General features: G+C 39.0%; 1 pseudogene; it reads left to right on the forward strand.

Annotated features, from left to right (window-relative positions):
• The first annotated feature begins 9,093 nt into the window (after positions 1-9,093).
• On the forward strand, positions 9,094-9,803 carry LOC113180272 (2-iminobutanoate/2-iminopropanoate deaminase pseudogene; annotated as a pseudogene).
• The last annotated feature ends 961 nt before the right edge of the window (positions 9,804-10,764 follow it).

Here is a 10,764-nt window from a genome sequence, read left to right on the forward strand (position 1 = left end):
CCTCCTTTGGATCTCCAAATGCTTATGACTGACACCTTGCCTCTTCCTTTCCCTCTGTATTGAAAGCATCTTATTCACAATGATATAATTAACCTGAATACAGATCTCTAAATTCTGTCTCTGTGCTTCTGATCTACCCATCTTCATCATACTCTGCTGCTCCAATGGAGACATTTAATGGGAACATCAACATCATGCCTTAACCCTGTAATATTGCTGTCAAATCAGTAAAGAAAGATTGGGGAGCATATGAGACTTTGGGATCTCTTTTCTTTAGAGAAGACCCTAATAACCATTTCAAAGCAAGCCAGTTTAACTGGGTTTTCTAATATGGTAATATGTCTCCACTGGAGCATTGAAATAACCTTTAGTATCTCAGTCTCTGGGAAAGATCTGCAATGGTTATTGAAAAAAATCACACCTATGATTTTCAGTACACTGTACAAACTAGTGATATCAGAGTTTATTCTTGGAATAATTATAATGCCTTCCATTTGTCTGACATTTTCAACAACCTTTCAAAGTGTTCTCATTTTCATTTCTAATTTTGTGCAAGTACAGCCCCATAAGATTGGTAAGAAAAGTATGTGTCCCCCCCCCCTTGCCTTTCAGATAAGGAAATGAAGGAAATGGTTTAAGGTCTTGTCTTAGGTGACAGAATTATTCAGAAGTTAGCCAGGACTAGAACCCTTATTCCTATTCTTGGCTTCTTTCTAACACAGTAGCCACCAGCCCACATTAAATACTTTAAATGTGGCCATAAGTTGAGATGTGCCCGTATGTATGCTAAATTTGCCATGAAAAGTGAATGACAAATATCTTAGTAATTTTTACGTGATTACATGTTGAAATAATATTTTGATTGAGTCAAAGAACATGTATTATTAAAGTTAATTTCACCTTTTTTAAAAAGGTGGCTACTAGAAAATTCAGAATTACACATGTAGCTTTCATAATATTCTTATTGGATAGGGTCAGTCTGTACAATTCCCTTTCTTGGTCCATCTTTAAATTCTTTCTCTGTTTTAGCTGGGCGTTGTGGTACATACCTGCAATCTCAGTGACTCAGGAGCCTAACTAAGGCAGGAGGATTGCAAGCTCAAGGCCAGGCCCAGCAATTTAGCAAGACCTTCAGCAATTTAGCAAAACCCTATCTCAAAATAAAAATAAAAAAGAACTGGGGATGTAGCTCAGAGGTAAAGCACCCGTGTGTTCAATCACTAGTACAAAAAAAAATCTTTCTGTGGAGCTGTGGTTGTAGCTCAATTGTAGAGCACTTGCCTAACATGTGTGAGGCACTGGGTTCAATCCTCACCACCACATAAAATAATAATAAATAAATAAATAAAGTTCTTAAATCTTTCTCTGTTTTTAAAGTCTAATGACAATGTTTAGTTTTACTAGTCATCATATCTATTTTATTTAATTTTTTAGATATTTATGTAATATATTTGATGTGTGCAAGGTACTGTGTAGATGATGGGAAGATGAAAAAGATATTGTCATTTCTTTCTATCCAGATTCTTACAAAATGGCCTGAGAGATAATTGATCACAAATACCTATAATTAATTACACTCAGATTGCAGTGTAGGAGCACAAAATGTGGAGACTACTCCATGTGGGGGATTGGGAAAGAGGAATTTTGTTCCAGAAGAACATAAAGGAATTCAAAAGGCAGAGTTTACATAGAAATTTCAGGTGGTACCAAGACTTTAGATTTTATTCCGCGGGTGGTAGAGAGCCACTGAAAGTCTGAGCAGGAGAGTGATGCCAGAGTTGTGGTTGAGGATTATTTAGCAGCATTTTATTGGGACTGATAGAAACTGGAAGAAATGGATGATACCAAAGGCATATACCAACAAGTACCACAAGGGGGAGATGTATAGCTTTTTGCCTCATTCTAGTAGAGAGCATACATGATTAAAAAAATAAAATAAGATAAGTAAAAAAATCATGCTCACGAATCTGAAAAGCATGAACCTTGGCATAAACTGATTATATGTTTTGAAGCTTGGAAAGCAATTGTATTTACAAGTATCTTTTTCCTTTCCGAGAGTAATATTGTATCTTGTTAGTTAAAATGAGCAAGTGATTAAAAAAAAAAAAAGTCATCTTAGTCATAGGAAGAGAAGTTACAGAGCAGAGGACTATCTGCCCAAGAAAGTCCTCCATTCAGATATAGCCATGTTTTCAGGAAGAGGGATAGAAAATGGGACTGGGGGAGGAGGTGGTAGGACCAGAAATTTAAGTGAGATTGTAATATAGGAATATAAAAGTATCAGAGGGTGACAGGTGAAAGAAAGGAAAATTGAGACGATAAAGTTGGAGATTAGCACTTAATAGGAATGAACAAGTCATGGCATAAAAAAAAAACCAGAAAAAACAACTCTATTTTCTTATGGGGGTAACTATATAAAATAAAGTTTGCAAAACTATTTTAGGATTATCTTCTAATAATTTTTTCTCTGGGACATATCGTATCCATATGAATCATTTAAAAAATATGTGATATCAGTGGTACATATCGAATATACCAGGACCTCTTGCAGTTTTTGCCTAAAATGTCTTTTGAAAAATGGAATCAGCTAGGCATAGTGGTGCATGCCTGTAATCCTAGCAGTTTGGGAGGCTGAGGCAGGAGGATCTCAAGTTCAAAGCCAGACTAAACAACTTAGTGAGGCCCTAATCAACTCAGCAAGATCCTGTTTCTAAATAAAAAATTTAAAAGGCTGGGGATGTGGCTCAGTGGTTAAGCGTCCCTGGGTACCAAAAAAAAAAAAAAAAAAAAAAAAGGAATCAATTAGGAAAATCTAGATGTTAAAATCATCCTACTTGCTGGTTTAATTGCTAAATTATATCCCTGGAGCAAGATTAAAGTTCTCCCTAAAGAGTGCAGTTTGAATCTCCTTTTATTTATTTATTTTTGTGGCTCTGGGGGATCCAAACCAGGGCCTCATACATGCTAGGCAACTGCTCAACCACTGACCCACATCCCCAGCCCTACAACTTTTATTGTTTATTTATTTATTTATTTATTTATTTATTTTGGTACCAGAGAATGAAGTCAGGGGCCCCTAACCACTGAGACAAATCCCCAGTCTTTTTTATTTTTTTATTTTGAGACAGGGTCTCACTAAGTTGCTTAGGGCATCTCTAAGCTGCTAAGGATGGCTTTGAACTTGCAATCCTCCTGCTTCAGCCTCCCAATTTACTGAGATTACAGGAATACACCACTGCACCTGGCTTATTTTAAAAAAAAAAGCAAGAAAAAGAACACACAGAAGTTATTACATGCTGAAGACATGGGCATATTAGACTCCTGAATTTCCTTTTAATACCCTCTTTTGTGTGTGTGTGTGTGGGGGGGGTGCTTGTAATTGAATCCAGGGCCACTCTACTAATGAGCTATATCCCTAGCCATTTTTATTTTTTACTTTTTAATTTTGAGATAGGTTCTTGTTAAGTTTCCCAGGTTGGTCTCAGACTTGACAATCTTCCTGCCTCAGTTTCTGAAATTGCTGGGATTACAGGTGTGTGCCACCATACCTGACTTGAATACCCTCTATTATGTCTTTTCTTTTGCCTTTTATGATGCCCCAAGCCAAGAGGCTGGAAGGATACAGTGTTGATCATATCTATCCTGTCTATCCTTTGCTTAAAGGGGTTAAAGAAATGCTTCAAGCCTTCCTGGTAACATTGTCAGGTCAGTTTCACAGAAGGAGGGAAGGAAGCTCACCTGCTTGGTGAAGCATATGTCATTCTTTCCATTGTGTCAAGGACAGTGTGAAATAAGAGTCTGTGGCTGACTTTATCTGGTATCACCTGCCTGGGATGAATGAATTAGCAGCAGTTCTGGGTTAACACAGTAAACACAGGCAAGTCTGGCTGAGGTTGGGTACACCCAAGATCCTAAAAATTCAAGACTTTTAATTTTATTTTTTTGTAGCTCAGTGGCCAAGTTGGACTTTCTCGTTTGTAGGCTGCTTTGGACTACTTTCCTAATAGATTATAAATGCCAGCCTTTCAAACACATGACATTTAAAAGAGATCTCCACCATTAAACTTTGATTCCATTTTCTTCAGCTCTGTTCACTTTCTTTTCGAATATGGATTGTCATTTCCATATGAAACTTTCATGATATATGTCAAAAATCTCTGATGTAGTAGCCTTCTAGGAAATATTCTCTTTCAAATCTTACACAGATTCGAATGGATTAGACAACCAGGTTTTAGACATATTTTTATTTTGTTGTAGGTCTCTTCTTCTTCTCCCTTAATATGTGCCCCAGGGATATAATAGCACTCAGCAGACTTTTGTCCTCTCCCACGTTTATTGACTCTGAGAAGTAAGGGGTTTTAGCATTTTTTAGAATAGCTGGGAGAGTGCAGAGAGGAAAGCCTTACTCCAAGACAACTAGGGCACAAACCACACTGGAATCAAAAAACCTAAGTAGTGTGGAAAAGAGTAGTTTTGACTTCGAATGGAGAAAGGGTGAACAGAGGCTGCCAGGGATATTTGAGAAATAACATGGTGACTTGGGGTGAAAATTTTAGATTCTGGTTCTGATCGTAATTTAATAACATGAGGACCCTAAGCAAATTGCTTACTGGATGAATTTCCGTTTTCTCTTCTGTAAAATAATGACAATAACAAATAAACCTCTCTCACAGGGTTGCTTTATAAGGTAATTCACAAATGGTATGATATATGAGTATCTACATGTGACCCAAGGGTGTTAAAAATAACTCTGGCCTTAAGTCTGAGGTGGTAGAAGGGAGGCTCATAAATGAGGTAAGGGAGCTGGGAATGATTAAAGCCTGCTGGATGTGGAAATGTGTCTGACAGAATGGGGTGAGACTGGTACCCTAGTGGTTTCGTGCAGATGGTTTGTGTGTGCTTGAAGATGGAGTGAACACGTTGCATTGGAGAGGACAGTGCCCTGCGGAGTGTGTGAGGGAGGGAAGCCCCAGGAGATGGGCAGAGCCAATGGCCAGGCTCTTCCAGGAAGTGGACTTGGAAAGTTACCTAAAGGCACCAAGAGGCAGGGAGCCTTATCTGTAGATGCCGCTTTGGGTTCACAGCTAATCACAGAGTCCCAACCCTGCTTCTGGGTCATTGTACTTCTTTCTCTTTACAAAATCATCGATGTCAAAGAAGTATATGGTAAGGTTTGAGAAAACCAAGCCTGGTGGACAGGGCCAAGAATGTGACGGTTATTATAAATCTCTCTGTCAGTTCTTTCAAAGATTCCCTGTTCCCTCAGGAGAAAGACCACATTCCTTACTGCAGATTTCTAAGTCTATTAAACTTCAGCCTCAGTCTACTTCTTTAGCCCCATGTCTGCTACTTCCCATGCTCTTCCTTCTGTCCTTTCCTTGACAACATACAGCTCCTATTTCTAGTCTAAATAATTTCTTCATGACCCTAACCACACCAATTTTTTTTTTTTTTGATCAGGAACTGAACCCAGGGGCGCTTAACCATTGAGCCACATCCCCAGCCCTTTTTTAATATTTTATTTAGAGACAGGGTCTCACTGAGTTACTTAGGAAGGGCCTCACTAAGTTGCTGAGGCTGGCTTTGAACTTGTGATTCTTCTGCCTCAGCCTCCCAAGCCTCTCAAGATTACAGGTTTGTACCACCAAATCCAGGACCAAATTCTTTTTTTTTTTTTTTTTTAAGAGAGTGAGAGACGGGCTGGGGATGTGGCTCAAGCGGTAGCGCGCTTGCTGGGCATGCGTGCGGCCCGGGTTCGATCCTCAGCACCACATACAAACAAAGATGTTGTGTCCGCCGAAAACTGAAAGAAATAAATATTAAAAAAACTCTCTCTCTCTCTCCTCCTCTCTCTTTAAAAAAAAAAGATTTAAGTTTAAAAAAAAAAAGAGAGTGAGAGAGGAGAAAGAGAGAGAGAGAGAGAGAGAGAGTCAAAAAATTTTTTTAATATTTATTTTTTAGTTCTCGGCGGACACAACATCTTTGTTGGTATGTGGTGCTGAGGATCGAACCCTGGTAACTCGCATGCAAGGCGAGCGCGCTACCGCTTGAGCCATATCCCCAGCCCAAGGACCAAATTCTTAACAAGTCTTCTTTCTAGTTTTTTTGTGCAACATTTCCCCCTTCCCACAATGACCCTTTCTTTACTTACAGAACTCCTATTCAGTTTCTGGGACATGGCTCTCACATCACCTCTTCCCTGAAGAGTAGAAATCAGTGTCCCATCCTAAGTTTCCATATTAACACTTTATTCATTCTCCTGTCATGGCAGCATTGGGAACTCCTTGAGAATGGTGCTTGTTCCCTAGCTGTTAGCATCAGGTCTGGTAGATAATGACTGCTCAGTATTTCTTTTATTGATTCCAAAAGCTGAACACAGTTTCACACATCCCACCACCTTACCCTAAATTCCATGGCCAATAGCAGGCCTGGCTCCTGACTCTCTCTTGCTTCCTGTCTCACTATGTGACCTCTATCTTTTATACACACTCCCAATCATGATGCCATGTGCCATGTTGTAATGTAGCCAGAAGGCCCTCACCAGAACTTAGCAGTGCCAGACCCATGCCTGGCTTGGCCATGGGTCTAGCACTCCAAATTGTGAACCAAACAAATTTCTTTTATATGAAGTACTCAGCCTCAGGTATTTTGTTAGAGCAACAACAAACAGACTAAGAAAAAGAATTTGTTGGTTTGAGTTGAAGGAAGATAAAGGACTCCTCTGTCAGTCAGTTAATACTTGAGATGTCTACATCAGAGAGCCTTTCATTTCCAAAATAAACATGTGCTCTAAATGTAAATATACCTTAAAAAGTGTATGATAACACTAAAGCTCAGGAATTCAATTAAATTCATATAACTAATATTTGGAATACTTCCATGCCTGCCTTCAAGAGGCTTACATACTGTGGAAGCAGTAAGAAAAACCAGTGATCACAATACAGTGTAGTAGCTGCTCTTTGGGATGTTCTTGGGGCCCAGAGAAAAGGTAGACATGCTAGTTTGGAGAGGTTAGAGATGAGAGAGGACATAGACTCAGCAAAGACTTTCCAGAAGCATTGATGCATCCGCACTCTTTAAAATTGAATAGACATTAGGGAATGTTGGGGAATATTTTAGGTTTTTTTTTTTTTTTTTTGTACCAGTCTTGAACTCAGGGGCACTTGACCACTGAGCCACATCCCCAGCCCTATTTTGTATTTTATTTAGAGACAGGGTCTCACTGAGTTGCCTTGCACCTTGCTTTTGCTGAGGCTGGCTTTGAATTTGTGATCCTCCTGTCTCAGCCTCCTGAGCCACTGGGATTATAGGTGTGCACCACCATTCCCAGCGGGAGTCCTCTTTTCTAAGGAACTCTTTATTAAAGTCTGGAGAATATTTAGAGGGCCTCTAGAGAGATTCTTATTTCCTAAGACTGCTGATGTCACCGGGGCTGCTACATAGAAACAAAAATGTCAGAGGAAATCTCTCTAAGAACCAAATTTTAGAGCAGTCAAAGACAAACATCCTTATATTACCCCAGGTAAAACTGACCAACACTGGCAGTGCCACAGTCACCTACTCGGTAGGAGGGATTTTTGGTGAGATCTAAACTGTTGTAGTTTGATCAAAATGACTTTCCTTCCAGGAGTTTTCCAATATTGACTCACAGCCCTATTTGATTTTGACCTGATGCTCTTTTGCAGCATTGGTAAGTATTTAATCCTGAGATTTGATTCTGTCCTAATTCTCTCTCTCCCACATGTCTTTCATTTTTCAGTTTGTGTTCCAGTTTATTTGCAGAGCCTAAGCTATCCTGCCTGCCTGCCTCCTTTTTCTGTTCTTATGTCTTCTTCCTTTTCCTGTGGCTATTGGTGGTTTAACAGGCATCATGCTGAACTGGAACCAGATGTTAATGAAGCAAAATAAGTCAAGCAAATCAAAACTTCCCGATATTTGGTTTTAGGCTAGTTAGCCACAGCAGCATTTTTTTTTTAATGTGACTTACATTAAAGCCCCCTGTTTGGGAATGTCCTTTTTATTCTGTGTGACAGAGCAATGGACAGAGACCAAGTGACCAGGCAACAAGGCAGAACTGTATGCTGGTGGCCACAACCCAGGCCTCTCCAAAATCTTGAGGAAATTTTGATGTCAATATCTGTTTCTAGGGACATAGAGATTTTTTACTTTCTACTAGAACAATAATTTGTCAGGTGGTGAATTTATTGCTTTAAAGTTTTGGTTTTTTTTTTTTTTTTTGAAGTTTCACTCTTAACTATTTCATTCCTAAATAACAGAGTAAAAACATCATCATGATGAACAAATTATTTTTAGTGTATCATACATGTAAGATTCTGGCCAGACACCAGATGAGCAGAGGGAAAATACATGATTCACATGCAGATGGGTTACTGTTTTGAAGACAGAGGACACAGACATTTAAATATATATCTATGGACTGAGGATGTGGCTCAGGGGTAGAGTGCTTGCCTAGCCCATGTAAGGCACTGGGTTCAACCCCCACTTCTGCAAAAAAAAAAGTGTGTGTGTGTGTGTGTGTTTGTGTTATATAAAACATACATATTTGTTGGGTTTGGGGATTTAGCTTAGTGGCAAAGCGCTTGCCTAGCATGCACAAGGCCCTGGGTTCGGTCCTCAGCCTTGGAAAAAAAAAGGATTAAAAAAAATACATATTTGTTAAAACATATGTATTTCATGACGTATATATACATATATATCTATATGTTTTAACAAATAAATAAAAACTGCCAGATAACTGAGTGTCAAGTGAATATTCTGTAAGTAGGCTGACCATAGAATAGAGCCCACTTTGTCCTGGACAGTCTGAGTTCATGCCCAGTCTATGGTTCAGAGTAATTGTGCCCCCTTTAACACTCAACCATCGCAATTTGGGTGATACATTCATCATATGGTTATCGTATGTACAGAACAATCCTCTGGGAATTAAGGGGAGGGAGTGATCACCGATGGCTAGAGTATTTGGTGGGGAGTTCAGGGAGCTGGTAGAACTTGCATTGGGCCTTGAAGGAGGAGTTAGGACATAGGCAAGAAGAGAGCAACCTACAGGGAGATATCAGGAACAAAGGGACCAATATGGACATGGGAATAAAGTACAGCCACAGCATAACTCCAGAGAACATGGTTCACATCAGGTTCTCTCCGCATGGCCCCCTCTGGATGGTGCAGCTCTTGGCTCTTCAGGTATAACATATTTAGGAAGTAATTGAAACATTACTTTAACTGGAGAAGAGAATTTTGTGTAAGAGCAGAAACAAGTACAGAACAGACAGTGGAGGATAAAGATGCCAGAAATTTTAAGTTTTACATGAGAAACGAGTGGGTCTGATTGTAGGGGTTTCTTCTCCTTGAGGGGCATGAGAAAGAAAGACTAGACCTGTTGTCCCTGATCAAAAAGGTGATCAGCACCACGAAAGCCCCAGGGGTCACTCACTGGTCCCTGTACTAAAGTAGTGTTAGTGGACAGGACCACTTACATCTCTGAACAGAGAGGCACAGACCCTTCTAACAAACAGCTTGCATCAGGAGGAGGAGCAGCAGAAACTGAACAAACTCTTATAAACATGGGTGAAATTCTGAAAGCTGCAGGGTGGGACTTCACAAATGGGTCAAAGCAACTGCTTTGCTGGCTGGCGTAAATGATTTCAATACTGACAATGAAATCTATCTACAAACAGTATTTCAATACTAATTTTCCTACTAGAGTTGGTCACTAGATTGCTCCCAAAGAAGCATATGTTGAGATTGAAGCAGTAGCTATTCAAGGACCTCTCACAATTGCATGACAATAAGTGGGCACAGTATTGTTCTCATTATGTCTTTAACATCTTGCCGGGTGCTGTGGAGCATGCCTGTAGTCCCAGCAGCTCGGGAGGTGAGGCAGGAGGATTGCAAGTTCAAAGCCAGCTTTAGCAATTTAGCGAGGCCCCAAGCAACTTAGTAAGACCCTGCTCAATAAATAAATAAGTAAATAAATAGGGTTGGGGATGTGGCTCAATGGTTAAGTCCCCCCTGGGTTCAATCCCTGATACAAAAAAAAAAAAAATTAACATCTTGATTTTTATAATTGATGTTGGAAAAATATACATGTAACTAACATATCTGAAATTATCATGGGAATACTATATGATAGAGAGATTTCACATGAATTGAATATTAAGTAATGAATCCAGTTACTGATGCTATAACTTTTAGCTATGTACACTCATTGCTGAATGTGTTAGAAGAGACACTCATTACATAGTCACTTAAATAAATAAAAGTACAGGGAAAATAACACATAGGAAAGATGACTTATTATTCCTCAAAGATAAGGAAGAGCAAATCTAATTCAATTAAATTGTATTAATTTAATGATGTGAAATATTTAGTTTTCATGTTAGACATGTGATTCTGCTTTTACTTACATAAAATAAATATTCAATCTTGAATGGTAGAAGTAAAGGAGAAGAGGGCTGGGGCTGGGTAGAGCTCTTACCTAGCATGTGGGAGGCACTGAATTGGATTCTCAGCACCACATATAAATAAATAAAGGTCCACCAACAACTAAAAAAATTTTTAAAAAAAGAAGTAAAGGGCCAAAATTATATAGACAATATTTTTTTCTAACAGACATAAAAGACATGCAGATTTCTTTTTTTTTCAGATTTCTTTTTTTAATATTTAATTTTTAGTTTTAGGTGGACACAACATCTTTATTTTATTTTTATGTGGTGCTGAGGATTGAATCCAGTGCCTCCCACATGC

Source organism: Urocitellus parryii, chromosome 6 (genome assembly GCF_045843805.1).
Source record: "Urocitellus parryii isolate mUroPar1 chromosome 6, mUroPar1.hap1, whole genome shotgun sequence".
NCBI lineage: Eukaryota > Metazoa > Chordata > Mammalia > Rodentia > Sciuridae > Urocitellus > Urocitellus parryii.